Source organism: Sus scrofa, chromosome 8, assembly GCF_000003025.6.
Source record: "Sus scrofa isolate TJ Tabasco breed Duroc chromosome 8, Sscrofa11.1, whole genome shotgun sequence".
Taxonomy (NCBI): domain Eukaryota; kingdom Metazoa; phylum Chordata; class Mammalia; order Artiodactyla; family Suidae; genus Sus; species Sus scrofa.
The window spans coordinates 16,171,746-16,199,109 of NC_010450.4; the positions used below are offsets into that span (position 1 = coordinate 16,171,746).

The 27,364-nt window shown below is 38.5% G+C and overlaps 1 protein-coding gene and 2 long non-coding RNA genes across 3 annotated transcripts in view; all 3 read right to left on the reverse strand.

Moving 5' to 3' along the window:
- The window catches only part of KCNIP4 (potassium voltage-gated channel interacting protein 4), a 1,134,443-nt gene that overhangs the window by 959,830 nt on the left and 147,249 nt on the right, over positions 1–27,364 (reverse strand). The gene's annotated exons all lie outside the window — the stretch shown is intronic.
- Positions 17,541–26,175, reverse strand: LOC110261969. Its single transcript, XR_002346373.1, has 3 exons — positions 24,731–26,175; positions 23,537–23,615; positions 17,541–20,190 (listed from the first exon to the last, which is right to left on the reverse strand). It is a non-coding gene; the product is annotated as an uncharacterized LOC110261969 (long non-coding RNA).
- On the reverse strand, positions 22,376–22,956 carry LOC110261968. The gene is made up of 2 exons (XR_002346372.1): positions 22,599–22,956; positions 22,376–22,527 (listed from the first exon to the last, which is right to left on the reverse strand). It is a non-coding gene; the product is annotated as an uncharacterized LOC110261968 (long non-coding RNA).

Below are 27,364 nucleotides of genomic sequence, written 5' to 3' on the forward strand. Positions count from 1 at the left end.
GAGACAGGATGGCGTGCAAGGTCAGCCTAGCTGTAACTAGCAAATGCACTTAGCTTTGCTCTTTGCCCACAATGAAGGTTTATCCTTCTTTTTCTTTTACTGAATGAAAAGAACAGGTTTAAATTTTGAACTCCAGCCATAGAATATTATTCCACTGAAAACAATAGTCATTCAGGGGTGTGGAGGAAAAAAAAAAGCCTGAGATAGTCTGAAAGGGTAAACTCACCATTTCGGAATGTCTTCTGGGAGCTGTGGCATTAACTGGAAGTGGTAAAATCACAGAGGACTCGGATCTGCTCACTGAGCCAATTAATCTTGGATAAGCTACCTCTCTAAGTCTCAATTTTCTCAGCAAAAAGGATAAGAAAAACAAAACCTGCACAGTTGGTTATTCTGAGGATTAAAAAGCATATGTAGAGTGCTTTGTCTACAATAGATGCTAATTTTTTTCTTTCAGCTTTGGCACATGCATCCTTCTTTCTGTTGAAAAATGAAAGTTGGCAAAAGGAACAAAAAAGATCTCTGATTTATCTCAAATTATAAATATTCTCTAGGAGTTCCCATTGTGGCTCAGCAGAAACAAACTCAGCTAGTATCCATGAGGATGCGGGTTCGATCTTGGCCTTACTCAATGGGTTAAGGATCCAGTGTTACCCGAGCTATGGTATAGGTCAGAGATGCAGCTTGAATCTGGCGTTGCTGTAGCTGTGGCGTAGGCTGGCAGCTGCAACTCCAATTCAACCCCTAGCCTAGGAACTTCCATATGCTGTGCCTGAAGCCCTTAAAAAAAAAAAAAAGTAAAAAGTAAAAATTCTCAAGTGCGCTTTTTATGGTTTGGAAAAAAGAACCTTCAGCCAACACACGGAATTTGGAAGCAGCCTCTTAGTTATAATAGGTTTGCTAGGAAATGGCCTGAGTGCCAGGAACTCTGGATCAGAAGAAAATTTATGCAATTAGATCATTTGGTCTAAATGCGATTACACATTTTTGTAATGAACAGTACCATTCTGCAGGTAAAGCCAGGAAAATAGGGAGAAAATAGTAAGAAGAGATTCGATTTACTGCAAAAGTTGCATGGACCTGTAAAAACAGAAATCATATGTGTACGATAAGCAGGCATTTTTTCCATAACGGTTGGAGATAACAAGTAAATTATTTCAGACAATTGTGTGAAGAAAAGAGAGCGTGCAGACTGGCAATTCTAGGAATGTGGCTATCATACCAGCCTGGAGACAAACTTTGAAGTCTGGGAGAAGAGGAAAGGCAAAGATGCTAAAAGTGGCAATACTGAGTGTGTGCCAATTAATGGGCAAAGTTTGCAACTCAGAAGAGGAATAAAAAAATGTCCAATGAGAAACTTTATAAATGAGCTGGTCTGATTTGAAGAGAAAGTGGAGGAAGAGCAGCCTCAGGCTATATCATGATTCTAGAATGTGTGTTTTCAGAAATTTATTTATATAAAAATGAAATAAAGTGTGGGCACACTTGTACCCATAGTTGGTGACAATTAATCCTATCTGACCAGGATCAGAACCCTGAATATATAAACCACTGCCACCTACTTCCCTGGCTTCCAGAAGGCACTAGAAGATATTGAACGTGTTGAGACTAGCTTAGGCTTTGCTCCCCACCCTGAATGGACTGGGCTGTATGGGAGCTTTAGAAATCTCTGCTGCCCTTTCCACCGAAGGCTCAGATGATGGGAAGACTGAAAGGCCTCCTGCACTGTCCCCTTTCGCCTTGTCTGCTGCTCTTGTGCTCCTTATAAGAGCCCAGGACTCCTCTAACCATCTGGCTTGGATGGAAGGGAAAAGGCACAGGCATCTAAGACAGGTATTTATGAGAATCTGGAGAAGCAGCTGGCAGCTCAATTCTCAACCCCTTTGCTCCCCTCCTTAAAAGCCTTGTATGGAAGCAGAGACGGTGAGACCCAATGACAGCTGTGCCTACGTGTGACGGGATGGTGCCTAGTGTTTCCCCTCCTTTTCAGCTGAGTGACTATCACAGAATCCTCGCTACCCCTGGGACTGTCAAAATAAAAACAGTATTAATAGGAACTTTAAGATGGGTATGTTGTTGCTTCTGTTGTTTTACTATTAAAAGAATCTAATCTTTTTTTTTTTTTTTTGTATTTTGCCACTTGAGTTAGCCCTATTAATTATGCAAATGAATGTCCACTGCTCTGGGAGAAGGTGACAGAAAATGACTGTGTGTGAATGTGTGTGTGTGTGTTTATGTGCACATGCACATGCCTGTGTTACAAAGCAAAACTACTTAATCCCCTGTTCTAGAGAGTTGGTCCCTATGGAGAAGGTGGGCAATTCTGGAGTGAGGGTCTGCCTGATAGATAGGAAATTACTCCCCAGGATGGTGAGCCAAGCTGGAGATGGCCTCAGGGGTCTCCCCTTCTTTAGCACAGACTGTGGTTGATGCTGGAAGTCCCTCAGCATCCGGAGACCTTAGCTCCCTGCGTGTGAGGACAGAGAGCTGGTGCCCCTGAAACCAAGCGTCATGCTGCTACTGCAGGTGGTTGGTTAGAAGAGGGCATGAAAACAAGCGGCTTTCAGACTTACTAAAAAGTAGCCATCTGCAACAGTGACACCATGTGGCCATAATGTGTAATCGCAGCTTCAGGCAAAGATTCTAGTTCTTTCCTCCCCCGGGCTTTCTCACAGGACTAAGCCTCTGTAGGTGACAGTTCTTGGATTATAAAGGAATGATAGGAGAGTGGAAGGAGAGGAAAACTCAAGTGTCTTCCCACTAACAGGGCAAGTGGTGGTGTGAACAATACATTTTGTTCACAAGAGAACGTGATCATTGGGTTCCGCCAGGTTTGTTCCCGGCCATCCCACTTGCAATAATAATAAAGCACTGTGCTTGACAGGCATGCATCTCATTTACTATCTCTGTAAGAACCCTCAAGGCACATTCAGTCACACCACTTGACATACAGAAAACTGAGGCCCAGAGAATTTGAATCATTTGCCCAAAGTCACTTAGGCAGCAAGAGGCTGAGCAGGGACTCACATGCAAATTCATGCTGAAATGGCTTCTGGGAACTAGAGTTTGGCACTTGCAGTTGAGGTGGAATACTAACTCAGGTAGTCCTTGTAGGCTGGGCTTTGATATGGCTACTGATTAACCTTTGTGGCTTAAGGGCTCCAGGGAGTAACATCCCCACAGGCCTTGTTTACTACAGGGAGTGCACATATGCCCAGATAGACGATAATCCCTAACCCCCTGTGACTCAGTTTATGGGAATAAAAGGGCAAAGAAGCTATGAGATTTACGGGACACTTCCACCCCTAAGACCCCTACTGGACAAGGACTGATATAGGTAACTGGGCAAGGCCAATAGCAGAAAGCCACATCTTTCTAGACTCCACGTTGGTAATCCCCCATCTTTAAGAAATAAAAACCCCTATAGGACAATAGAGAAAGGGGCCCTTCTCCCCCCTCTCAGCAGTCCTGGGAGCTATTTGCTTTTCTTTAATAAAGACTTCGCTTGCCTGCTGCCTGTGTGTTCATGGAGTTCATTCTTTGATGCAGGAACAAGAACCCGGATTCTGGTTAACATCTTTCTGGCATCACCACCAGCCTCTACATAGACTGAATCATGAGCCACTGCAGCTGCTGACCCGCAGCACCCCCGGGAGCGGATCTGAGTGGAGACCAGGAGTGAGGCGCTCTGTGCTCTGGGAAAACTGGAAGAGCAGGTCTTCATTTAGTTAAATATTTTTAGAAGAAGGTTTTATGAGCCTACTTCTTGCACCTCCTCATATCTAGAAAACACTAAAATCCTCCATGGTGATGTCCACTCCTTGTGTCTAGTAGTGACCTTTATGAGACCAGAAGCAACCTTGTAACACCTTTATCACATTTACACTGATATTGTTTCCCCCTGCCTCTTTTGGAGCAGTGTTTCAGAGCTACCTGAATTTCAGAGCAGTATTTCAATGCAGCCAATCCCAAGGGTGAGCCAGGGAGTCCTGAGGGAACTCAGGAAGGAAACAAAGAATACAGGCCCCACCCTGAGGTGCATATCAAAGGAGTGACTCCAGTAAGCCCAGATTTACGCATCTTCCCGAAGAAATGCCCTGGCATAGTTAACTTGAGATGTCTGGTTTCCCATAATCTTTTGTTCCTGCTACCTCCTTATATATCCTAGCTTCCCCCCTTGCCTCCTTGGAGCTGTGGGTTTTTTTGTTTTGTTTTTTTGTTTGTTTGTTTTGTCTTTTTGTGTTTTCTAGGGCCGCTCTCACAGCATATGGAGGTTCCTAGGCTAGGGGAACCTACCAGCCTACACCAGAGCCACAGCAACACGGGATCCGAGGTGTGTTTGCAACCTACACCACAGCTCACGGCAACGCCACATTCTCAACCCACTGAGCAAGGCCAAGGATCGAACCTGCAACCTCATGGTTCCTAGTCGGATTCGTTAACCACTGAGCCATGACGGGAACTCCAGGAGCTGTGGGTTTACATCCTAATTTCCCTCCAAATAAAACTTAACTTTCAACTTTCAGGATATGCATTTTTTTAAAGTCAACAATTCCAATTCTGCTCTTCTTGGCCACCTCAGAGCCTGAAAATAAATGTCCTTGGTTTGTCCTTTACTGTATTCACTGCTGCTCTATAGCAAATGTGCCTGATTAATGATCCTAAAATTCTCAAATATCACTTTTGGCTTGCTTTCTCAAAGTTTAGCAAGATCTCATGAAAATATTTTCTTTCTTGATCTCCCTACAACTTAATGCGGTAGATGAAGGAAAGATGATAATTATCTTATTTCGTAAGTGAGGAACAGAGAGAGAGGCTGGAAGGCTCTTTAACTAGCTGTAGGGCAAAGAGCTAGCCAGGGCACCCCCTTACCATGCTCATTGCAAAGTCTGGCGCTGGCTCTAAACAAGCCTATTTTACCTCTCAGAAAGCTGACCGAAGGACGAGGGGACGGAGAGTCAGAAAGGGCAGGCTTTATTCCTTCATTCACTCACCTATGTGAATACAAATTCACTGAGTGTCACCATATAGCAGGCATGATTATAAGCGCTGAGATACAGTAGTGAAGATGAGAACAAAGACCCTGCAATCTGGGGGCTGCAGGCCAGTGAAAAAGACAGAAGATAGACAATGAAACAATGTATTGTGGATAGACAGCCACTTAGCAGTCATTGCAGTGAAGAAAAGCAAAGCTGAGTAGATGGACAGACAGTGCAGGAAATGAGTCAGGGAATCTATCTTTACAGAGGGAACCTAGAGAGGAGGTGAGCAAGAGGACCAGGGAGAGGACTTCAAATGTCACAGATGGAGAAGGCAGAGTGCTTTATGATGGAGTGGGGAGGCCAGGGTGCCTGGAGTGCGCGAAGAAGAACAGGAGCTCTAAGAGGACCCCCTGGCAGGGGCCAAGCCAGGATCACACAAGCCTGGGCATCCCTTGCTAAGAAGGTTGGATTTTTATTGTGAGAAGGAAGGGAAGCTGTGGGAGGGTTTGGAGAAGGGGTGTGGCCTAGCTGACCTTCATTTTAAAGGGCAACTCCTCCAGGAGGTGGGGATTAGACCAGAGAGCTGTGGGGTGAGGCAGGCCTGCCTGGAGACCTCAGGATGCAGATGGCAGATGCCACAGTACAGGTGAGAGCCGGCCCTGGCTCAGAACAGAGTGGTGACTGCAGCTGGTTTTGTTTTTTCCAACTTTGCAATCCTTGTAAGTTCTGTGACCCTGAGTTTAATTAACCCCCCCTCAGTCTCAGCTATTTTTTTAAAGTTTTACTGAAGTATAGTTGATTTTCAATGTTGTAATAAATTCTGCTGTATAAAACAGTGATTCAGTTATACATGCACACCCACGTCCATTCTCTTTCAGATTCTTTTCCCACCCAGATTATCACGGGATAGTCAGTAGAGTTCACTGTGTGGTAGATACAGCAGGTCGCCACTGGCCACTCATTCCATATACTTCAGTGTTCAGCTTTTTTTTTTTTTAATCTTAACATAGTTATTAAAAACTCCATGAGACTGGAATGAGAGAAAATTTACAAATAAATATATCCTGAGATTCATTCATCATTATTTCCCCCTGCCATAGGAAAAAAAAAAATGTATACAGAGGGAGCCCATTAAACACAGAATTTAATTCAGAAATTGATTTGTCACATGTTGGTTATTTAACAAAAGTAAATACCAATGTGCTCTGAGTACCAAAGCCTATTTATCATGGGTTTATCTATTTTAGCATGTACTTGACTTCTGGATCATGTCAAGGGAATCAAAAGTGATTATTGGAAAAGACAAACCTTCCCAGAACTTGCTCTTGTTAATAACACGTCATTCCTAAAGGGCGACTGAGAGACATGCATCTTATAGGAAATCAACCTTAGTTGCACCACCAGTCACCACCTCTGAGCATCGGGGCAAGGAACCTTCAGGGGCCCACGCCGTAAGCACCTTATCACTGACTGAGGCAGAAATGGAGTAAAAATAATTGTAACACTACCCTAAAGTGTGTGCGCATGTTTTAGTATTCCCTAAAAGCCAGTAATTATTAAAAACCAACTGCTATGAGCGTCTGAATTTTATGATTTGAGATGAAAAAGAATACTCAAGTGCAATAATTAGATTGACAACGAAGCATATTTAGAGAGCTTTGAAGACATAAGTTTATGAATTTGGTTTGCATTTTTAATACAAAAATAATTAATTTTCTGTTGACTAGGGATGATTTAAAAAATAAACATGTAATGATATAAAGTACAGACTCTGTTCTCCTCCCTCTGAATAGTACTAGGCATTTCTCCAGGGGCGTTTTGTTGGACCCCTTTGATCGTTTCAAGATAAACTGTGATGTAAGCATATGAATGATTGTAAATCAGAGCATCGCCCTGGTACTATGGTCATAATCCTCCACATTTAGGAAAAAGAAGCAACACTTCAAAGCCTCGCCCCTCGTGTCTGAAACACTGCTTATTTCCTACTGCCACCTGCTGGTAAACACCAACATTTTACAGGTGAGACTACACACATCGAGTCTTTCCCTTGGTTTATTTTATACTCCTAGATTTCCAAAGGTTTTAGGAAAGTTTACCGCAAATTTAAAATTATTAAGTAGCACTATTCTTAATTATAAAATGTACCCGTGCCCATTAAAATACGGGAAAACAGAAGTAAGGAAACAAAAAATCACATTATCTCACACTCTGATACTTTTCACTTAAAACATCTTGTTAAAATTTACGTTGTTTAATATTCTTAAAGCGTAAATGCACCTTTCCACAGAAAAGAAAATCACAGACTTGGAGAATAGACTTGTGGCTGCCTGGGGGAGAGGGAGGGATTGGGAGTTTGAGGTTAAGGAATGCAAACTATTGCCCTTGGAATGGGTTAACAATGAGATCCTGCTGTGCAGCACTGAGAACTATGTCTAGATACTTACAACACAGCACAACAATGGGAGAAAAAATTATGTACGCATGTATGTGTAACTGGGTTTCTATGCTATACAGTGGGAAAAAAAAGTGTGTTGGGGGAAATAACAATAAAAAATAAACTAAAAAATATTCTCAAAGTGCCTACTTTACATTCAGTCATATGAAATATCATTTTATTTTTGAACATTTGAATTTCTTTAATTTGATCTATGTTTTTAAGGAGGTGGAACAATATCCTGGTTTAAAAACTTTGGATTCAGCTCTGATTTTTTACATAAATGATTACTAGACATATAGTTCTTAATCAAGGAATATCAAAATGTGTAGGCTCTTAATACACAGGGCCAAATTCATCCCCAGAGGTCTAATCAAATTCACCCTCCTATAAACGTGCCCTCTTCACATGCTCATCAGCACTTTCTTTTATATACTTTCAAAAGCTACTCTAATAGGGTCATAAGGAAACGTGAGATGCTGTTACTCCTTGTGTTTATTTTTTTAGCAGTGGACATTTCCTTTTTATCCATGGGCTAGACATTTCTATATTTCTAAATACCTTAGAAACCGTATCAGGTTTTCTATTGTGTTGTTTATAACATAACAAAAAAAGAACACTTTTTCATGTATGTTCCAAATATTTTCCTGCTATAATATGATTTCATTTTATCCATGGTATTTTTGAATATATAGACGCTTATCATTTTGATTTAGTCAAATATATCAGTCTTCTCTTCACGTTTTTATCCCTGTGATTTTATGCGTAGAAATGACTTCCTTGTTCTTGGGATTAGTCATTATTTTACTTTGACGAAAATTGTTCACATCTCCTTTGCTAGGCAAGAAGATTTTTATCTTGGTGTTTTTCCTCCGGAGGTTCATGAAGTTACCTGACATGAGAAGGAAGGTTACTCCATAAATCACTACCACCTCAGGCCACTTGTCTCTTCTGAATCTGCATGAATTATGACACTAATATGCAAAATATTTTGAGGACATGGTAAGGCATCTCTTACTACTAATGGGCTCCCTCTGTTCTATAGTATGTCCACACTTACGTTCATCAACTCTGTTCAATTATCCAAGTAAAATGAAAAGCATACTTTGTATCAACTAAAAACTTACTATTAAACTCAACCACAAACACATGTAGGGTTCTGTTATTGTGAGGTTTATGATAGGAGAAGGGGCAAGAGGCAGAGAATAGACTGGTCAGCTGTCCATCACTTCACATGCACAAACAAAATTAAAGATTTTGCTTTAATATTTATCCTGTCTTACGGTGCGTTTTGCATTTTTAATACGGTAGATAGACAGATAGATAGATAGACAGATAGATAGACAGACAGACAGACAGGCAGGCAGGCAGGCAGACAATGGGATACTACTAAGCCACAAAATTTTGCCATGTGCAGCAACATGTATGGACTTGGAGGGCATTATGCTTTGATCAGAAAGAGAAAGACAAACACTATATGATATCATTTATATGTGGAATCTTAAAAAATACAACAAACTAGTGAATATAACAACAACAAAAAAGGCAGACACACAGACACAGAGAACAAATTGGTGGTTTCCAGTAGGGAGCAGGAAGAGAAGAGGGCCAATATAGAGGCAGGGGATTCAGAGCACAAACTATTAGGTATAAAATAAGCTATAAGGATACACTAAACAACATGGGGACTACAGCCAATATTTTATAATAACTATAAATGGAGTATAACCTTTAAAATTGTGAATTACTGTATTGTACATCTGATAACTTATATGATATTGCACAGCAAATGTATTTCAATGAAAAAAATAAGTTTAAAAAAAAAGATGACTTCTACTTCTAGAAAGATGGAGTAGACATCTTTCTCCCTATTTTTTTTCTTTTCTTTTCTTATTTCTTTTATTTTTTTTCAGGTTGTGCCCACAGCATGCAAAAGTTCCTGGGTTAGGAATCAAACTCAAGCTACAGCAGTGACCAGAGCCATGGCAGAGACTACATGGTGAGCCACAAGAGAACTCTGTTTCCCTACTCTGCCTGCCAGGCACAACTAAGAACTCTGGACACCATATGCATAACAATATAACAAGATTCTGAAAGTAAAGAGAAGACAGGCTGGTTAGGAACCTAAAAACTCAAGGAATGACATGGTGGTGCATTCCCTGGGTTTTCATTTTGTCTCAGATATCCCAGACTGAGAGATGGAGAAGCAAACAACCCAGATATGCCAAAAGGCACGAACATATAAAGCCCCAAGTGAATCTTGCTTTCTTTATCCAAAGGACCAGGGAAGAGAAACTTAGCAAGACAAAAGCTTTTATATATTTCCTTGTGGCACAGAAAGTTAAGGATCCAGTGTTGTCACTGCTATTGCTCAGGTCCCTGAGGTGCTGTGGGTTTGATCCCTGACCCAGGAACTTCCACATGCCACAGGCACAGCCAAAAACAAGACAAAACAAAAACAAAACTTTTAGAAAGTCCTGCTAAACATTTAAAAAAAAAAATAAGGGCTTGTCTCTACTCTGACCAGTAGTAATGAGGAGGCCACCTCCTTGTAGGTGTCAACAGAGACTGAGTGGAGAACTTGGGCTTCTGTTGCCCCCTTTCATTCACAGGAAAAGTGTCAGGAAAAGTCTAATAAAACACAGAATTTAAATAAGCTCCAGAGTCTCATAGCATAATACCCTTAATATCCAGATTTCAAATGGAAACCATTCATCATTCCAAGAACAAGGAACAGCTCACATGGAATGAAAAAAGATAGTCAACAGATTTTAATACTGCAATGACAAATATGTTAGAATTATCTGACAAGGATTCTAATGAAGACATTCTAAAAATGTGTCAATAAACAATTAAATACATGCTCAAAACAAATGAAAGCTAGGAAATCCAAGCAAAGAAATTGCACATAACGGCAAAGAAACAGAAGATAGAAAAACAATTTTAGGACTGAAAAATACACACTAAATTAAAAAAAATAAATAAATGTCAAATACCTGGGAATACACCTGACCAAGGAGGTAAAGGACTTATATGCCGAAAACTATAAAACAATCAAGGAAATTAAAGAAGATGTAAAGAAATAGAAAGATATTCCATGCATTAGAAAATTGGGTGACCGTTTAAAGATAAATTAGTAATAAACACATTTAAAACTAGAGAAGATAAAAAAGGAAATAGCATCTCCAGGGAACCAAAAGAATGAAAAAGAAAGGAAACCTAAGTGTGGGTCTCCAGACAGCAGTGTTTACAGCCCTCTTAATATAAATGCTGAAAAAATGATCCTGTATTTACAGTAGAAAGATTAAAGTATTATAAATGACCATGTGGAGGAAAACAGGTCAAGAGAGCTAAATTCCCATTGTCACTATAGTGAGTCAGCAGATAATACCCAAAACTGAAAGATCAGGAAGTTAACAGCATATCTCTATTATTTGACCAAATAAGTAGTAAACTGAGTTGAAAAATTGGGGGAAAGGGCTGCTATTTTTCATAATAAGCTTTGTAGAAATAATTATTTACTCAAAGTCATATATATAAAGCCATTTATATATACACACACATATATATGTCTGTGTCTGTATGCATACCATATATAAAAACATCTATGACTCCAATAAATCTTGTGACTTACTATTTAATGGGTAACAGCATCTTAAAAACCTTTCGAGTGACCAAAAACTTTCATGTCTAAATGAAGTATTCTTAAATCTAGAGAAAACATTTTCTGATTTAAAAATAAATGTATTTATATTTTATATTTTAAATTAAAATTTAATTTTATAAATTAGATTGAAACAATGCTATGAAGCCCAGTGGTTTTATCTTTGACATGTTCATATTCTAAGATGTCAACCTGCCAAACACAGAAACACTTCCACAAAAATGTCTTCTAGAAACCAGATATAATAACATATTTTCAATGTGAAAAAATATATATGTAGATGTCAAAAGCCTCAAGAGGGTAACCATAAGGCCAAACACTTTATCCCTGAAGATAAATTTTCATTTGGAACAATCTGATGAAAATTCAACTATGTCAAGTACAAATGCAAAATTTATCAAGTACACTCCTGGCTTCTTTGCACAGCATTTTCATTGATCTTATGACTATGCTTAAATTTCCCTTCCTTCTACTCTTTATCAGAGTAAATGCGATCAATTACTTTTGAGTCAATGCTGAGTTGACATTAATTTAATATTGCCAAACCTCATGACCAAGTGTCATTTCTTGCATCCAAATGGTCTTTTAAGCTAAATTAGCTGATGTAAGGCCAGAATGAAATTGTTCTTGAACTATGAAGATATATTGCTGACTGCCCCCATCCACCTACCCCCTCCCAAACAACAGGTTGTTTAAACAGTATATTCAACAGTGGAGGTAGATTAGTTTGGTCCATCTAAAACAGTAAACGCCTGCTCTATATTAGAATCATCTGGAGAGCTTTAAGAAAATCTGCAGATGCTCAGACCTTTTATCCAGAGACTATCCTTCTGCTGGAAAATAATTAACATACCATGCAATTTAAAGCATCCAATTCAATGGATTTAGTATATTTACAGGGCTGTGTAACCACTGCAATTTTAGAATATTTTCATGACTAAAAAATCTCCATATTCAGGAGTTATCATTTCCAATCCTCCTTTCCCCCAAGCCCTAAATCATCACAAACCTAGTTTTTGTCTCTATGGATTTGCCAATGTGGGTCATTTCATGTAAATGGAATCACACAACATCACACCATTTGTATTTGGCCTCTCTGACTTAGCATAAGTTTTATCCATGTTCTAGCATAAATAAAAATTCTTTTTATTGACAATATTCCAAAGCCGTCCTTCTTTTATCTACAAAGAGTACTCAGTTGTATTGATAAACCACATTTGATTGATCCATTTATCAGTTGATAGACACTTGGGTTGTTTCCACTTTTTGGCTATTAGAAGTGATGCTGGAGTTCCCGTCGTGGCGCAGTGGTTAACGAATCTGACTAGGAACCATGAGGTTGCGGGTTCGGTCCCTGCCCTTGCTCAGTGGGTTAAGGATCTGACATTGCCATGAGCTGTGGTGTAGGTCGCAGACGCGGCTCGGATCCCACGTTGCTGTGGCTCTGGCGTGGGCCGGTGGCTACAGCTCCGATTGGACCCCTAGCCTGGGAACCTCCATATGCCGCGGGAGCGGCCCAAGAAATAGCAAAAAGACAAAAAGAAGTGATGCTAACATTACCATTCATATACATGCTTTTGTGTGGATGTATCTTTTTATTTCTTTTGATACATATCTAGGATTGAAATCTCTGGGTCATTGGCTAACCCTATGTTCAACCTTTTGAGAAACTGCAAGATCCTTTTCAAAAGTAGATGTCCCATTTTATAATCCTATCAGCAATATAGGAGGGTTCCAATTTCTCCTCACTCTTGCCAATATTTGTTTTTATCTGATCTGTCATGTTATGAAAGCTATAACAGTGGGTGTCTCCAAGAGAGTTTGATTCATTGGGTATAGCTGTTGTGTCCAGGTACTGTGTTTATTGTTTAAGTTCCAGATTGAGATGTTTAATACCAGGATTGAGAGTCATTACTCTAGCTTTTATCAAAGAAGGCCTCATATGACAAACAGTGACTACATAGGAATAAGGATTATGTTTCTAGCTTTAGAACTTGGAAAGCCAAGTCTGCCAAGTGGAAGTAAATCCAACAAATGAGTGAATACATGATATAGATAGATAATTATACATAAAACTTCTACATTTATATATAGACATTATATGTTACATATGTTTTATATATATACACACACACACATATATATATAAAACTTCTATATTTCCTTGCTACAGAAGACTTCAGCCTCATCTTTCATCACTCCCAACTCATCTTTAAATCTCAAATTCAAACAAATGACTAATTCTTCTAATTAGGAATTGTTTATCAGCACCACTTTACTTTATATATGTACACATTAGCTCTTCTTCCTGCACTGTACTCTTCTCTACCATTTGAATTCCATTTCATCAAACTCCAACTGAGAAACCTTCTCTTCTTTGAATCCTAGTCTCTCCAATTAGTGCTAGATGCCTTCTCATTTATGTTGCCATGGGAGGACTCAGTATGTTTCAGGTCCCATATGAAGTGCTTTATATTTTCTTTGTCCTTTATTCTCACAACCCCCTATGATGTAATTAACCAACTGTTAAAGATGATAAGTTGAGAATCTAAATGGTTAACTTGTACATCGTCCTTGCATATGGCAGAGCTAAGATCAGCTCCCAAGACTATTTGACTCCCAAGTTGCTGATCTTCTCATGAATTCTCTCACCTTCCCATTATAACACCTCACATAGAGCTGAAATTATATTGGAGATATTCTGTGCTTTAAAATATGGAAAAAAAAAACCCTGAATATTTTCCTCCCCCATTAACTGTTCATTTTTTAAACATGTATTTGATCACTCAACACTGGGTGTTGATTCTGCACCAGGCACTATGCTAAGCATATAATTGCATTCCTATTCTCTTGGAGTTGATATTCTGGTAGAAAAACTAAGTATTAATCCAAAAATCAATCCCACATGTAAATGCATTAATACAAACTCTGACAAAAATTAGAAAGATATACAGTGCTAATTAGAGCACCCACAGTTCTAATTTTGATAACCATTTGCCTGTATACTATCATTTCTACTGGGAACCCTTCCCCCCACAACAAGTGCTGTCCTGGGAAGGGTGTGCCAGTTACAGTATCCCAAATGTGGCTGAAGAATTGGTATCCTGAGTCAGCCTGGTTACCCACAGTATACCAACTATCTGGCCATAGTCAATGCACAACAGATGAGCATAATGCCTGAGCTAGATAGACTAGTATCCTTACCTAGTCTACTACTAGCCAGAGAATGCCTGGTAATGTAATAATAATCAACCAGAAAAATCTCAGCAGCTCAAAATAGCAAAATACAGTTTTCCTTCATGTGACACTTCCATCCTGAGTCAACACAGACACTCTGCTCAATGAATTCATTCAGGGAATCTGATGGCAGAGTCTCCAGCTGGCATAGGCTTCCCTGATCCCAGAGGAAACGGGGGAAAAAAAAAAAAGCATTGTGAATCACACACTGTGTGTGTCTAAATCTGTTTTCCAGAAAAGAAACACTTTACTTCTTGGGTCAAATCAAGTCATATCCTGTGCATGAGTTCGAATAACGGTATACACTTGACAAAATTCAACACTCGTTTGTGTTAAAAACTCTCAATAAAATGGGTAGAGAAGGGATATACTTCAATATATTAAAGCCCATATGTGACAAACCCACAACAAACAGCTTAACCATAAAGAACTGAAAGTTATCCTTTTAAATCAGGAACAAGATAAGGCTGCCCATTTTTGGCGCTCTTACTCAACACAGTGTTCAAAGTCTTAGCCTGAGAAAATAGGCAAGAAATAAAAAGCATACGAATTGGAAGGAAGTAAAATGTTCACTATATGCAGATGACATGATTTTACAAAAAACTATTGAGATAACATATGAATACAGTGAAAGTTGAGGGTACAAAATCTAAAGTATATAAAGAATGCATACAACTCAATAACAACAAAAAACCCAGATTTAAAAAGGGCAGAGGAGCTGACTAGACATTTTTCCAAAGAGGACATACAGATGGTCAACAGGCATATGAAAAGATGTTCAGTATCACTGATTATTTGTGAAATGCACAATGAGATATTCTCTCACACCGGTTAGAATGGCTATTATCAACAAAGGCAAAAAATAACAAGTGTTTGGCAAGGATGGGGAGAAAAGGGAAGCCCCACATACTGTTGGTGAGAATGTAAATTGGTGCGGCCACTATGGAAAAGAGCAGGAAGATTCCTCGAAAAAATAAGAGAACTATCATACAATCCAGCTATTTCACTTCTGAATATTAATCCAAAGAAAATTAGGCACCAATTTGAAAAGATATATGCACCTCTGCGTTCCAGAGGGGGTTACCATAGAGGAAGGGAAGTGGGGGAGGGAAAAATAGGTAAAGGGCTCAACTGTATGGTGATGGATGGAAATTAAACTTGGGGTGAGCATGCTATAGTATATACAGAAGCAGAAATATAATATTGTACACATGAAACTTATACATGTTATAAACTAATGTTACCTCAATAAATTAAAAAAAAAAACAAAGGAAGACTATATAAATTCCTCTTGTTGGGAGAGGTACCACATTTTTCTGAGGGTCCCATTGTCTTTTCAACTTGCTAAACTGAGATGACGCAAGCCTAGAACTGCAGGCAGCCAAGCTCTTCTTCCACTTATCACATGGAGGACAATCAGCAGAATGAAGCCAAACCGAGAGAACGAGTTGAAAGAGAGTTCAGGAAGCGTCTGAGGCTAACACATTTCAGAACTTTATGGTTGTTTGAGGCAATAGATCATAAATATCAGTTTTTTTTCCACTAAGCCACTTAGGAATGAGTTTCCATTGCTTGTCACCAACAGTGCTCAGACTAAACCTGTCTGTAAGGTCAGGACAGGGTAGCCTATGAGCTGAGATGTCAAAAATGGTGGTGAATACCCAAGCAACTCTCTGAGCATCAACCTTAATCATTTTAATTTCCGGGTCTGAACAGAAGGATCAAGATATCTACCTCATAAGTTCTTAGGATGATAAAAAGGGTTCATGAATTAAGCAATCCAAGTTACCACCTGCCACCTAACAGGCATTCATTGAGATTTAAGTCTCCGTCTCTTCCTTCTGCCCTTATTCCTTCCCTCCTGCTTCCCCAAGGCTAAAAACCACACAGTATTTCATCTTCATGTCGCCATGACTTGACAATGTTATGTTTAGTGAAACGAATGTGGAATGAATGAATGAGGGTGATTAGGACAGAGAGTGGGCTGAGAGAAGAAATGTTCAAAGCACAAGGGAAACCCCAATAAGAGGAAGGCTTGGCTTTGGCCCCGAAGTTCAGAGCCACAAGCAGTTAAGGTACATCATACACATGGGCCTTTCACTGATTTGGGAATAACGCACTCTGTCCTGTGTATCAGCTACACACCAGTTCAGTTGGCCACAACAGCAGACAGTGGATGATTTTCTATACCTCTGCAAATACTTTTTCATTTTTCCAGGGAATTACACCATTCAGGCCAAAGACAGAATACAGCATGGTCTTAAGGAATGCAGTATTAACTTCAGTGCATCACTGTCTGTCATTTTTTTTCCCCCCCAAATTTTATAAATTAATTGCCACATATACTACTCGATTCTGAGCAGAAGCTGTACCACTCATCAAATTCATCCTTAAATGCCCTGAGATGATTCAATTCTAGCAAAAAAGGACAAGGAATGACAAATCACTTAGTTAGCATTGAGAATTATAATTAAAAGCGCTAAAAATGTGATTGCTCCCTCTACAGTCTATATAGGGATTCCTTTGTGGCACCGCACTGGTTAAGGATTTGGCATTGTCACTGTAGTGGCCAGGGTCATTGCTGTGGTGCAGGTTAGATCCCTGGCCTGGGAACATCCACATGCTATAGATGTGGCAAAAAAAAAAAAAAAGCAAAAAAAAAAAACCCCTCATATATGCAAACTTTTACATTCATGTCAAGCTTTTGTCTATTCCTAAAATTATACTCCATTAATTTCAAAATAGTCAAATTCACTAGGCATTTGTTTGTGTGCTGATTTATTTGTTTTGCGAAGAGTTATAGGAAAATAAGCAAAAGGTTGATTCTGTAATACGTGTATATTACATTAGTTTGCACACTGCACAGGACTGAATAATAGCAGCAATAGTTATATATATATTACATACTATAGTTATATGCATGCAAATATATATTATAAATATAACTAATAAAATATAGTTATATACATATAACTATATAATGTATTACATAGTTGTATATAATATATATTATGTGTATATATACATATTATGTATATATAACTATATATGTAATATATGTACGTGTGTGTGTGTATATATATATATTGTGTGTGTGTGTATGTGTATATATAGATATATAGATATATATATATATTTTTTTTTTGTCTTTTTAGAGCCGCACCTGCAGCATATGGAAGTTCCCAGGCTAGGAGTCAAATCTGAGCTACAGTTTCTGGCCAACATCACAGCCATGGCAACATGGGATCCTCAACCCACTGAAAGAGGCCAGGGATCGAACCTGCATTGCAATGGTAATAGTTGGGTTTGTTTCTGCTGAACTCCAATAATTAATTATATTTTATAATGCTCTAGAAACCTAAAAAGCATTTGTACACAAGTATCTTATTTTCCGTAGAAGGCTTCTAAAAAGGATAAAACAAGTAGGATCACTAGTTTACAAGCGAGGAGATCAAGACTTGGATTTGTTAAGTGAGTTAGTTGCCCAGTAACTGCCTAGAAAATACCCCTGTGGAGACTGAAACCCAGGTCTCTGATGGGATCATCACTAGATGAGACTAAACAGCCAGACTGGGCTCAGCGCCACAGCTCACTAGTCATGTGACTTGGGTGAGCTGTGTCACCCCTCTGTGCTTCAGATGCCTGGTCTGTAACATGAGGAACATAAACGTGTCTCTCCACAAGTCTTAAACGAGCAGCCAGAACACACAGTAAGCCCTGAACACAAACCCCCTAGTTAGACCCGCCCAGAGCTCTCCTCACTACATCGTATTACTGCTTGAGCAAGGTAATGTGTTTTTTAAGTATTTTGTAGATTCAACCTGGATCTGAATTTTGTCCCTAAAATTACCTGCTATCCTGTGACATGGGTAAGTTACATAAGCTCGCTGAACCCATTGCCCATCAATGAAAGAGAAAGGATAATTGTCACTTCCTACAGATGTCATTGCTATTAAACCAGGTAATACCATAAATCACTTAGTACCTGCTCAGCATGGTATAAACTCAGTATAAATGGGAGTTACCATTACCAAAGTCATACAAACAATATTTCTGTAGCGGAAGCTTGCATCTGCAGTTACAGGGTCTCTAATTCCATGGAAAACCACTCCTTAATGACTTCTCAAAAATTTCAAGGGGTGTTGAATATGGCAAGTTCTTTTATCAACCTCATAGCTTCTGCCTCTGGTGAGGAAGGACTTAGTAACAGACTCCTTTTAGAGGGGTGGACACAATAAATCACTTTACTGGACACGCAGCTAGGTCAAAACACTCACTCAGTGGGTCAAACCCACCGAGCAAGGCCTGGGATCGAACCTGCATCCTCACAAAGACTATGTCAGGTTCTTAGCCCGCTGAGCCACAATGGGAACTCCTATACTTAACTTTGAAATGAGTGAGCCACTGCAAGACAGGGAGGGACTCACCCAGCAACTGTGCCATGGAAACTTCCTTCACATCCTATGCTTCTTGCTCCAGGTGGGACAGCTAACAAACAAAGGAAGAAAATTCTATATATCTGAATGAAGTAGGCCACTTGATAGATTCCCCCAAAGAAATTTCAAGTCCTACAAATTGACAGTAAGCCTCATCAATCTCATTTCAGCCAGGAGATGGTCATTTTTTTTTGCAAATAAACCGCATAGGACATTGCAACATTTGGGAACTAAAAAAGAAAAAAAAAAAACTGTGCTACTTTTCAGAGATGAATTTCATAGAGATTTAAGAGTGATGCTATTAGTGATGATTAAGCAAGGAACAATAGAACCAAGGAGTTGAAATTTTATGGGAAATGGAAAATGAAGAAAAAATTGGGAGTGCTGTTCAATATATACCTGAAGTAGAGCTTCATTAATTAGCTGAATGACATGAATACTTAGCTGGATGACTAAGTGAACGGACAATTTACAGCATATCAATCTGAGTCATCATTCACATGCTAATCAGCTAGTCTAAGTTCCATGCTAGGAATTACTAATCACAAGGAATATAAAGAAGTCTAGTCCTCAGCCCCTAACTTCATGAAACTACAGCCTGGCTGGCAAGATGGGGTGCACTGCACGCATTCTGCAAACATTCACCCTGGGCCAGGCTTGTCTAGACATCTAGGACCAAGATGATTAAGGGAGCTTCTTCCCTCCAGGAACTCAAGGTTGATTTGGGAGGAAAACAAAACATAACAGAACAAAACTATGAAAAAACACTAACATTTTGGTTCTTTAATAAGAGTCAATGCAGAAGTATAAAAACAGTAGCCATTCATAAGCCTCCCAGGCCCTCCATGAGCCCCTACCATATTCACAACAACCTGCTGTGGATTACGATCACGGCTTTTGTCTTGGAAAAAACAGAGCAGCTGAAGTTCAGAGAGGTTGTGTGTCGTGCCTCCAGTCACAGAGTTAGAACAGGCATTAGAACCTAGGCACGCTTGGTTCCAAAGTTCCTGATTTTCTTGACAGTTTGCCATTTCCATCAAGGAATTTCATACCATGGCATCTAAGAGTGAGAAATGACTAACTGTGCTGGGAGAAATCAGGGAAGGCTTCACAGAGGAAGTGACACAAGGAGATAGCAAATAAAATCATGGGTGTTCCAAGGTACAAACTTCCAGTTATAAGATAGAGAAGAAACAGGTATATAATGTACAACACGATTAATATCATTATCACTACCATATGTTACATATGAAAATTGCTAACATTTAAGTCCTAAGAGTTCTCGTCACAAGGAATTTTTGTTCGTTAATTTTTAATGAGATGATGGATGTTCATTGAACTTGTCATGGTAATTATTTCAGGATACATGCAAGTCAAATCATTATTCTGTATTCCTTACACTTATAGGGCACTTGTGTCAATTACATCTCAACAAAACTGCAAGGAAAAAATAATAAAATTTAGTACTATTAGAAGTTTTAATAATCTATATTGCTCTGCATAAATTTTCACTTACTTTGTAAATGATTGAAACTTTTTAAACTTTAATTTAAAGAACAAATAGACTATAGTCTTTATATTTCATCTCAGTGTACGATTTATCTTAGGAAATAACAGAAGGCTGTGGAAACGGGGTTTTGGTCTTATCTTCTGCATATGACCACTAGATGGCGATAGCTGCACATTCATTCTAAGGCCAGTCTGTGAAAGGGTCACCATTTCAGCAGTTTGCTTTACTGTAAGTACTTCTTTTAAGAATCTAAATTTCCGTATCATAAGTGGCTCACAGAAGGATGGATGTTTAAGACTATGTAATATCTTTGCTATATCTGTGTTAAGAACTGGTTGTCTTTCCCAGCTAGCTGACATCACATCATTTAAAAAGTTATGAATATATTAGTTTCCTAAAAATGGCACAAATACAGAGATTTAATTCTGTGTAGATTACTGTTTTATGCACAAAATAATATATTTATATTCACTTTTTAAAAAAATCGATGCTGAGATAGAATCACTTCATGGAGCCTTATGTTATTTCTTCTATTAAGTAAATATGATTTCCAAGGCAATCTGCATAAAGTTGGCTTTCAACAATTATTTGTGAAAATGAACATCAGATTCAGTTTGTGTTTGGTTTAAAGTAAATTGATCTGAATGTGAGCCCAGAACTGGAATGGTTTCTTCACATTTTTAGACTCGATATCCATTTGACACCAGGAAAGCATGGAAATGTTATTTTGGCTATGAAGTTGCCATGAGAAGCCCACTAAGCATGTCATATCATAGAAAGAGCTCCAAGCAAAGCCATTATGTGGAGAGGCCAATTATAGGACCCTAGGAATAAACCGCCTACAGCCTGTGTGCACATTAGGTTTAAGTTGTAGGAAGAGAGGATGAGAAGCTGGAAAGAAAAATGAAAATGATCCAAAGTAATGAACACGCTCATTTTCAGTAAATAACAGCCAACTGTTAAACCACCAATTCCTGATAAGGGTATGCAAACCTTAAAACATGTGCAGAATTGCTTCTGGATTAAAAACATATTTCATCCACATGATGTAAATATTTATAAGCAATTACTTTAATATTAAGACACTTAACACACTTAATTTTGTTTTCAGAGCATTTTACAAATTATTCTCGAACTTCATGTATGTAAGAAATGGATAGGAATTTACCTTACCTAAACCTCACCTCAAGACATGTTTCACTGATCTACTTTTTAAAAATTTGATTTCCAGGATAAGTTTTGTATTATGTTTCCATTTGAATAGAACATAGAAAATATATTAAGTGGGAAAATAAAATTTAAAAAATTTTTTAAAAAAGAAAATATATTAAGGAAAAAAAGATACTGTTGATCACCAGCAGAGAGCGCTATCCTCAAACCTAAAAATCCCACACTCCACTGATAAAGTACCTTTGCTCTCTTGAATGATGCTTCAGCATAATCCAGTTTAACCACAGCATTATAATTTTTTTTAGGTATTTAGCCATATATTTAAAGGGTGGAACTCTTGCCTTGCAGAATGTGACCGCTTATACATGCAAAGAGACCCACCATTTACCTAAGTTAATGACAAGAAAAGCTAAAAGGATGCCATTCTGTAGCATCACACTCATCATAATTTATAACTTTAATGTTTAGCTCTTGCATTCACCTAAATGAAATGTATGATTCCTTTATTTGCTCTCAGAGTCCACAAAAATCTCTATTTAGGAATGCATCATTTTATGAGGATTGCTAATTTTTCCTGGTTAATTGGAAAATGAATAAACATGCACGTGAGAGGATGAAGAAGAAAACCTGAAAGGATGTAAAGGGTTTCGAGTACTCCTTGTAGTACTATCAGTTTATTCCAGAAAACAGGAACAGGAATTGATATGGACCCAGGCGCTGCTTGCAATGTTGGGATCCCGCGAATGAATGAGATACCTATGTTCTCAAGCTGGTTGGAGGAAGCCTGGCGCCATTGTTTGCTATTTATGTGACCTTAGGTAGGTTACTTAAGACACTTAGTTTTTACTTTCCTCATCTGTAGATGCAAATAATAATGGCATCAACATCTTAGTCACTATCCCCATATCTTCTTTTTAAGGCACTACTTTCTGATTTTTTTGGGGGGGGGTGCTCACTTATTTTTGTATCTGTTTTGTTTTTTTCCCCTCAGTGGGCAGCAAACACACAAACCTTTTTTTTTTGTCTTTCACCTTATTCCCAGTGTCTGGAACATGGTAGACCCATAATAACAAGTATTCTAGTTACAAAGGAATCTGCATGTATGTTTCAGGAAGGAATCCATGAGGAGATGTTATGAAGTTACATGCAGATACCAACACAGAACCTGGCACATGGTAAACCCTAAGATTTCCCATAACACTTCATTATGTTAACTTTTATATTTACTTTCGCTAAGAGCAACTTGTATAGATTTTTAAATTGTGCTATAATGACATAAAGTTGGCTTCATAAATAACTAATAACTTAGAAATAAATCTATTAAGTAAATAAGGATATACGTGGTGTATGTAACTGAAAATAATTGTTAAAGTGGTAGTAAAGGATAAAAGTCCCAAGTATTCCCGTCGTGGCTCAGTGGTTAACTAACCCACTGCATCCATGAAGATGCAGGTTCGATTCCTGGCCTTGCTCAGTGGGTTAAGGATCCGGCATTGCCATGAGCTGTGGTGCAGGTCACAGATGTGGCTCGGATCCCACGTTACTGTGGCTGTTGTGTAGGCCAATGGCAGCAGCTGGGATTGGACCCCTAGACTGGGAACTTCCATATGCCCTGGGTGCAGCCCTAAAAAGACAAAAAAAAAAAAGAAAAAAAAGAATAAAAGTCCACGGAAATCACCATGTGGAGAATAAGCATGATAGGAGGTTGGACTCAAGAGGGAGAAGGCAGGCCTGGGATGGGTGGGAAGGTCTTAATTTTATAAATGGGTTGAGGCCAGCAAAGGGGAGAGCAAGGACTCCGCACCTGGGAGCCCAGCTGTGAATTCATGGGCTGCAGGCATGGAGTGTACCTGAAAGTCTAGTTCTAAGTTCATGGGGGAGAATCCTTGATTGCAAAAGGCCTTGACTTAAAAGTACCCACTGGATTTCATCTTGTAAGAGTGAGATGCATTCATAATTTCTGAGTTCCTTATAAAAACACCAAACCTAGAAAACTTGGACATGACAGTTAAGGACATTATTCTAAATGCTAAGCATATGTGAAGAAATTTGCCAAGAATCCTTCCACTCAGAGTCAACAGGTGAGAGAGGGAGAGCTATGACCTTGTGTCTCTGGAAGCAGAAATTTCCCACTGAAGTGAAGATGGTCAGATGTAAAGTGCAATCCCATTTTTTGCTGCACCTGTAAAGGTAACAAAGCATAAAATGGATTCCTGAAAAAATTTACACCAAATAGAAATGGAAATTTGTAAAACTGATACATAGAAAATAGTATCAGTTCTTCTGTAGAAGTATTATAAGAATTATTCATCAATGCTCTGGCCTTTTTAAAAAAACTAGTTATTCAATAATAAAAAAAGTCGAATCCATAACTTATAATACAAGAGGTTGGAGAATAAAATAATTACTAGCTGAATCCTTCCTTTATGCATAAATATTGATTTCCATTTAATCATACAAAATCTCTCTATACAAACTGTCTTCCAGGCCTAAGCCCAGTTTCTACCTCAAGAAAAAACATGGAGAGAGGAGAAAGAGCATTTATTGGATCACCTCAAAGTTTACTTAATTTTATTCTATGTCAAGAGCCACCTACTCATAAATGTTTGACCAAATGGTTCACTTTTAGATCAATTATTTTGTGTCATGAAACCATAGGCCTGTGATCACCTGCAGCTTCTTGACAGCATCTGAGTAGACTAATAATTCCAACAGGAGGTGTGTTGAAAATGACAATGAATTTTACCTAATCTAGTTTTATACCAAGAGAAATGAGTAATATTAAAACCAGACAGGAGTTTCCACCATGGCTCAGAGGAAATGAATCTGACTAGTATCCATGAGGATGCAGGTTTGATCCCTGGCCTGATCAGTGGGTTAAGGATCCAGTGTTGCTGTGAGCTATGGTGTAGGTCACAGACGTGGCTTGGATCTGGCATTGCTGTGGCTGTGGCACAGGCTGGCAGCTACAGTTCTGATTTGACCCCTAGCCTAAAACTTCCATATACTGAGGGTGCAGCCCTAAAAAGACAAAAAAAAAAAGACAAATTGATTTCTGATTCTTAGAGAGTAAACTGAGACTAAGGAAACTAAGTTAGTTTCAGTTTAACATCAAATTGAATAGGGTGGCTGTTAGTTTTACATGATACCCACAAAGTTCCTACACACATTTCCAATATCATTACTAATATATAATATCATACAAGATAAATGCAAACAGAGGAAAAGACACTGTAAGATAAAAGGTAATGTCAAGATATAAAACAGAAGTTTATGATGTAAGAATAGAAAGCTTACTTTAAGAGAGATATTAATAGCTTCGTCTCCACTTCTAGCCCACCAGAAAGTATCTTAGAGCTGTAATTCTCCTTTCCTTCTGTTTCCCTTTCAGATGTTGCACTTGGCTATATAAAATATGAAGAGATACATATACATGTTAATATGCACAGGATAACTCCTAACTCTAGCAGATTAGGTACAGACATATGAACCAATTTGAGACATATATGTGTATATGATTTGGGCAAGTGTCTTTTACACACTAAAGGTTAGAAATAAAAATCCAAAGAGCCATTCTTTGAGGATATTATCCAAACAGTGAGAGGAAAAAATAGGCTCTTTGGGGATCCATACTTAGAAAGTAAGGAGAGATTTACTTTCAGTGGTCATTGAAAATTTACAGCTTACACTGTTTCAGTTTTATGTTTATGCCTTCCTCCAAAAGTGGCTGAATATTCTGTGTCACTTATGCTTAGAATGCATACAAAACAAACCCACAATATCAGGATGGACAAAAGTTACTCTGCTTCAAAATGATCAGTTCTTTATTAGGTTAAACTGCTCCTATTTTTGACTTATTTGGTCTGTGAACACATTTGCCCATGTGTGATACAGGTCTCTTCTGACCTCTGACAACACTATCGAAAACTTTTAATTAGTTAACTAGATGCTCCTATTTTCTTGGAAGAGAGATTGATTTTATAAAGCAATCTATCCAGGGAAAAAAAAGCAAAAAACAAACAAAAAAGAATGCCTATAACTTTAGACTGTTACAGTCTTGATGGCATGAACATGCCAGGGATAGCCTGTTAATTCTTTAATGATATTGCATTGGCAATGGTAATAGGTGACATTTACCAAGCTCTTCCTACAGACCAGGCACTGTGCTAAGTGCTTCCCAAGAATAATTTTCTGTGGTTTGCACAACAATCTAATGATAAGGCACCACAAGGTCCCTCTTTTACAAATGGAGCAGCTGAGATTTAAAGAGGTGAAGTCATTGGTCAAAGTCTCATTTCTAGTAAATGGCAGAGCCAGGAATTGAATCCAGGTTTGGATAATTCCATATTCCATACTCTTAAACTTTTTTCTATGTGACTAAATTAAAAAAAAAAAAGTCTTCAAGGGCTAATCAGGCTGACTTTGTTTTGGTAATCCTTGATATTAACATTGTTTAAGAGTGTTCACGGAATAAAAAGATATATAATACCTGATTGAAGGAGGAAAGGAGAGACAGTGGCTAGCAAAATACCACACTAGCACCCACTTACATTTCAGTTCTCAAAGTGTTGGCTATCTCCTAGGAAAGAGATAAACCTTAACATGTTAAAAATAGGATAGGAAGTTCCCTTTGTGGCTCAGCAGTTAATGAACCCAACTAGGATCCATGAGGATGCGGGTTCCATTCCATCGCTCGGTGTGTTAAGGTTCCAGCATTGCCCTGAGCTATGGTGTAGGTCACAGATGTGGCTTGGATCCCGCATTGCTGTGGCTGTGGCGTAGACTGATGGCAGTAGGTCTGATTTGACCCCTAGCCTGGGAACTTCCATATGCTGCAGGTGTGGCCCTAAAAAAAAATTTAGAAAAGCAAAAAAAAAAAAAAAAAAGATAATAAATGGTGTTGGGTAGACAGACCTGGTGCAAAGGAGGTAGAAAATGAGACAGTATAAAACACATTTCAATGTCCAGACCTTTAGAACACTACTAAAGAAAGAATTATGAACTCTGGAATTGTGACTAAGAGGGGCAGGTCCTATGACAAACACATGGCTAAAGTGAGTTGGTTCCCTCCCTTCCTTTTCTCTAGGATAGAACTTAGCCAATAACAGTCCAGGGGCTAAATTCAACATGCTACCTCTTTGCAAATAAAGTTTACTAGAATATAGCCATGTCCACTCATTCACATATCATAGATACCTGATTTCACTGACCAGGACAGATTTGAGCAGTGGTGATAGGGACTATTTGACTGCAAAGTCTAAAATATTTACCATCTGGCTGCCTATTAAAAAAAAATGTCAACCCTTTAGTTACATTATGTTGCATGAATAAATTCCTACCAAAGTGACTGAACATGTACCTAAAGCTAGATACATATGGAAACAAGGCTTCCACAAAGACATAATCTTATTCTTTCCCTGGTTCCTTTCTAATCCTTCTCCTTCCTAAATATTGTAAGAGGAATATTAGCTTTCTTAGTAACTCACACACACACACAATTACACATGCTGGGTCAGAGAACACACAGATGAATAATATAAAATACATGTCATCAAGAAACTTTCTTTAAAGAAAAACATTTTAGCAAATAATTAAAATTCAGTGCTATGTATCATAAGAGATGTCAAAGTAATTTCCAAGAGTACTTGCACCAGGGGTAGAAAACCCTGTCCCAAAGTCTGAGGAGTAAATTACCTGTGACAAGCCTTACTTTTTCAGTGAAGAAAACTGAACCTGACAATGGTGTTAATTTGAGAATCTGTTAATAAAAGGCCTTGATCAGCATTGCCAAGATATTGGCAGTATAAGGTTACAAGGAGAAGAACCTTAGAATGGGACATTTTTCAGTGTCTTTTTTTTTTTCTTGGCCACACCCATGGCATGTGGACGTTCCTGGGCCAGGGACTAAATCCGCACCATAGCAGTCTTATG